The sequence below is a fragment of the Phacochoerus africanus genome, chromosome 2 (assembly GCF_016906955.1).
Source record: "Phacochoerus africanus isolate WHEZ1 chromosome 2, ROS_Pafr_v1, whole genome shotgun sequence".
Taxonomy (NCBI): Eukaryota; Metazoa; Chordata; class Mammalia; order Artiodactyla; family Suidae; genus Phacochoerus; species Phacochoerus africanus.
The window spans coordinates 263632130-263637395 of NC_062545.1; the positions used below are offsets into that span (position 1 = coordinate 263632130).

Consider the following 5266-nt stretch of genomic DNA (forward strand, 5'->3'; position numbering starts at 1 on the left):
TTCCCACAGACCCCCAGGGCCCCAGAGCCAGCTTCCAGATGCTCGGCTCAGGCTCAGCTTTACCTCCTAGCTTTTCCATCTGCACAGCCGGGCCAGATCCCCGCAGCCAGCGTCGCGGGCAGCCAGGCCAGTCGTCCCCGGCGTCTTCCTATTTTAGACATCTCGCTGCCTCGGTCCCTTCTAATGTTTCCAGCCAGGCTGCGGGGGGAGGAAAAAGAGGTTACTGCTACTTTAAATGTACTGTATGAAGGCGAGGGCTGGAAAGGGGCCTGCTTGCAGGAATACCCAGTCATCTAGTTGGAAAAGCCGCCAGATGGAATACAAAAGGAGAAACCCAGCCGCTCATGGAGACAGCCTCGGTTCATAAATCAGGTGGGGCCAGGGGCTGGGGGCCCATACGCCATGGAGCCCGACTCCCTCCTGGACCAAGACGACTCCTTCGGTAAGACAGGCGCCGGCAAAGTGGCAGGAGTTGGGGATTCAGTTGCTGCTCAGGCAGACTTTTCTGTTTGCTGCAGGAATCCGAGTTGAAGGGGGGAGGAAGCTGGGCACTGCCTGGTCTTGGGACCTCTGGGTCGGGGCCGCCCGGGATTACCGGGCACAGAACCAAAGGGTCCCCGGAGTGGGGGTCTTGGGCAACCCCTTGAACTTGGACCTTGGCAGGGTGGAGGGGAGGGAGAAGGAGTTTTGGCTTCTGTTTTGCTCTTGGCCGAGAAGGAAAGGAAGGAAGTTTGCAGCCCCCTGCCTGTCTGCCTCATTCGCTGTCCCCAGGCCCTGCCGGTGCTATGGGGAATTTAATTAGTGAGATCCTGCAGATAAATATAGATGGACCAGGCAACAGAACGCAGCCTGTAATTAAAGCCAGGCTGAAAGCCCTCCCCTGTTTGCAGGGCCCCAGGGGGCTGCCACCGGGGAGCTGCCCCGCCTGCCGCAGTCTCCTTGCAAACCCTGGGCAGCTTGTTGGGGGAAAGTTGCTTGGGACAGACCCCCGTTAGACTTTTAAGTCTTCAAGTGGCTCCACCATGGCTGGACTTGGGGGCTCCAGGGGTGCAGAGAACTAACCACCGATTGCTCAGCCTGGCCAGGCTGTGCACCTTTGGCTAGGATGCCCCGGCCCTCTGGCTGCCTCCACTGTGTGTGAGGGAGAGGAGGAGGAGGGCAGAAGGGTGGATGAGGGACTGAGGGGCAACTGGGGGACAGCAGGTTTGAGGGCTCGGTAGGGAGAGGGCCCTGTCGGCCTCAGAGAGGAGGGCTAGCTGAGGTCGTGGCCTTGCCCCAGCTTGGACCAGCTTTTTGGGGACGCAGGTCCCCACAATTGTGGGCCAAGAAAACCATTCTTCTCCCTCTGGACCCCTGCACCCCCACCCCCAGCCAGGCCTGGCTGCCAGGCACAGACTCAAGGCCAAACTCCCTCCCTCCTGCCGGCCTTGGCTCTTTCCAGGGAGAGGGGCCCTTTGCCACAGTTTGGAGCTGAACCCCTCAGGGGAGTTTGGCACGGCCCTGCCTGCAGGCCTGGCATCTTTGGGCAGGTGGGTGGCCAGTGGACACACATTGAGTGACCCCCCCCCCATCACGTGCCAGGCTCTGTAGCAGGGTCAGGGGTGCAGGAATAAAGAATTCAAACCTAAGAAACAGTTTGTGTTTGGTGAATGGAGGGAGGCAAGAATGAGAGGGAGGGGGAGAGGGAGACGGAGGCCCTGGCTCTGGAAGAACTCCCAGCCTCCAATGGGGGACAGACAAATGGTACAGAGGAGGCTGCATTCAGAGTGAAGAGTCCTCAGGGGAGGTGGGGCAGACAGTCTGGGCTTGTGTGACAGACCTGCCTGTCTCTAGATGTGTTCACCTGGAGCTTGGCCCAGGGACACTTGGATGCTACCCACGGAGGGCCCAGATCCTTGCCTGGGGACCAACCCATAGCCAGGCAAGGCTCCATATCCCTCGGGGCTCCATCTCCCCACCTGGAACCCGGTGGCATCTCGTGAGCCCACAGCCCCAACCTGCTGTCCCCTGGGTTTGCAAGTGACAGCCTAGGGGCTGGGTGAGCCTGGGGCCCTGGAAATGGAGGCTGATGGTGCTCTCACTGAAGGGCCACCCACAACCAGCTCCCTCTCTTCACCTGTGGCTGGTCTTGACCTGAAGCTGGTCAGGAAGGGAGATGCCTGGGATCTGAGATGAAGAGGCAAAGGGACAAGAAAGGAGCAGGCAGGACTGGAGGGGAGCACAGGCTGCCCTTGGCAGTGGTCCCAGGTCCAGCCAAGAGATGTCTGGCCTCAGCCTTGGAGTGCCAAAGCTGAAGGGGTCATTCTGCCAGGGCAGTAAGGGCAAACTGTGGCCTCAGAGTCACTTCCTTTCTGAGCACAGGTCCTACCTTTATTTATCTAACAAATACTATTTTCACATCCCAGACTAAGTTTGGGGGTTGGAGAGACAAGTCAGACCTTGTCTCTGCCTTTGTGACATTCCCAGGCTGGTCTGGGAGTGAGGTAAGCCCTCTGATGGGGAAAGCCAAGGCCCTGTGGAACCTCTAACGCCAGGTATGGAACCCAGGAAGGCTTCCTGGAGGAGGCGACTACTCCACTGAAGAAGTAGATTGCTCTCTCTTATGTGAAATGATTTCTTCACTTGGCTTCCAGGATAGGCCACTCTTCTGATTTTTTTCCCATCTATTTCTCATTCTCTTTTTTCTGGTTCCTTCTTTTGGACTCCTCCCTCTCCCTGTTACCCACAAGGTCCCTTCACTAAGGTTGGCCTCTTGTGCCTCCCTCCATGATCCGACGCTTCTGCCCTCATCCTCTCACTCTGTAGGCTACAGCCATACTCATCTGACCTTCCTCACACTCACCAAACTAGTTATCACCCCAGGGCCTTTGCACATGCTGTTCCCTTTGCCTGGAATGCTCTTCCTCTTGCTCTTCACTGAGCTAATTCCTTCTTCTCCTCCTCTCAGGCGCCACGGAAAGCCACTCCCTCAGAGGAGCCTACTTTAGATCATGCTCCCCCAGGCCATCAAATTAGATTCCCCCTCTCCTAGTCTCTCTTTTCCTTTTATAGGACCTGCTGCTGGTTGCGCCACTCGAGGTCATCTGTGCATGTGTTTAACCTCCGCACCCCTCACTGTTTTCTAAGCTCCCTGGCAGCTGTTATCCCCAGGGCGTAGCTCTCTGCCTGGCCTGTAGTAAGTGTCCGAGAAATCCTTGTGAATCGTGAAGTGAACAATTTGGTTGGTCCAGCCAAGGATGTGAGGAAAGGCCCTTCCAGGAGGGGAGAAAGAGCGCGTGCAAAAGCACAGCAGCAGGAAAAACTGCGGAGGGTTTTCTGACGCTGCCAGGGAGGGTGATGCTTCTGGTCAGGGGTTGGTGAGCTGAGCTCCTTAGGGGGCTCCAAAGCCTCAGTGGGGACAGGGTTGGGAGAAGCACAGCTGTTGGGGGGGAGGGGCTCTGGGCCCCTTCCCCACTTTAAGCAGAGCAAGACTCCCTTCCACCGGGTGCATAGCCTGAGCTGATTCCATTTACCAGATGCTCAGGGGCTGGAAGGAGTTTGGCCAGGTCCCCAGCCGCGGACACTTATGTTCTGGAGGCCTCAGCCACATTCAGGGCATCTTAGCAGACAGGGCTGAGCAGTGCCCCTTAGTGGCGGGGGGAGGGGGGGTCCTACAAGCCATGTGGGTGAGGGCTCAGACCACAGCTGGGGGGAGGGGCAAACACAGGGACAGCCATCAGGGGCAGAAAGGCAAGGAGGAGGGAGTTTGGAGACTGTGCCCTAACCCTAGCAGAGCTCTTCCTGAAGGGGCCTCAGTTTTCCTCTGTATAGATTGGGGTGAAGGCCAGACAAGATCTGACTGCCCTCCTCTGGCATGTGCCCTTCAGAGCTGCTTGGAAAGTCCAGCCCGGAGAAGCACCTCCTTCCTGTGTGCCTGCGATTGCGAGGAAGGGGACAAATGGATCCCCCATCACTGACCTGACTCCCACTCAAGACTATGAGATCCTAGAGGGCAGGGGCTCTGTCTTATTTGCTGCCGTATCTCCAGGTCCTGCCAGCCTCTGGCCCTGAGAAGAGACTCAATACACATTCACTGGATGAATGAATGAGTGAATGAGTGCATGGCGAGTGGCACCAGCCAGATCCTGCCCTTAACTTGCCCTGAGCCCTCGGGGAAACTTCTCCCCTCTGGGCTTCTATTTCCTTAGCTGTCCGCTGAGGCCACTGCACTCCACACGCCCGAATGTTCCAGCTCTGGCCATCTAAGATTCTAAATCCGACTCAGCACTTGGCACCCTTTTCCCTCTCTGCGGCCTGAGCCTCATCCCGGTTCCCTCTGCCATCCAGCGGCCTGGACCACATCCCCACTCCTCGCTCAGACTCAGCTTCTTTGTCCAATAAATGGGCAGACTCAGCCCTGCCTTGCCTGCTTCCTGGGTCGGCTGGGGTCTCGGAGGAGCGATGCGATGAAACCATGGGAGGCTGGACACCTGTTGGGGGGAGTTCATGATTCGTAGACAAGGGAGCTGGGCCAGGATAAAAGCTCTGGAAGGGGCTGGTTGCTTTGGAAATTCTGGGGGCGACACAGGCAGCTCAGAACCTTCAGTTTCTTGATAAGCAGCAAGGGACATTGGCTCCAGCTGGGGGCCCTGTAGAGAGGCAGATGGAGGTGATTTTGTAAACTTCCAGGTGCTGCAGGTATAACAACTAGTGGTATTTATTGAGTCCCTTCTGCAGGCCAGGCCCTGGGCAAGGTCCTTCATGTTCATTGCCTACTTGAATCTTCACAACAAACCTGGTAGGCTGCTGTCATGGCTCCATTTTCCAGATAAGGAAACTGAGGCTCCAGGAAGGTAAGTGACATCGAGACCTTCCGGCGAGGTCAGTGATTTAACCCAGGTGGCTACCGAGCCCAGGGGCTTGGTTTGGTTGCACCTTCTGAGAGCCAGCTGTGTGCCAAAGCTGCCACCTAAAATTCTGTCTCCCTAGGAGCATTTGTTGGAACCATTCAGAGGCCGAACTCGATGGGGCAGGAGGCACCGCTGAGCTTGTCAGCTCACCTGGGGAGTGACAGCGAGTGCAGAAGCTGCTGTAACAGGAGGGTCAGTCTAAAGAGAGGGCTATTTTGGGCTGGAAGTTGTCAGTAGGCCTGATGTCACCACGCCCTGGCCCTTCCCTCATGAGAGGGGGAATTTGAAGATGTCATAAGCGGTTTGCCTCCGCTGGTTGCAAGCGGAAAATAACCATAAAACAGCAGTTATGTGGCCAGCCACGTGCTTTACATGCA

General features: G+C 57.0%; 1 long non-coding RNA gene across 1 annotated transcript; it reads left to right on the forward strand.

The window, feature by feature from the left end:
* The first annotated feature begins 379 nt into the window (after positions 1-379).
* On the forward strand, positions 380-4393 carry LOC125120312 (uncharacterized). Its single transcript, XR_007133300.1, has 3 exons — positions 380-442; positions 3052-3175; positions 3867-4393. It is a non-coding gene; the product is annotated as an uncharacterized LOC125120312 (long non-coding RNA).
* The last annotated feature ends 873 nt before the right edge of the window (positions 4394-5266 follow it).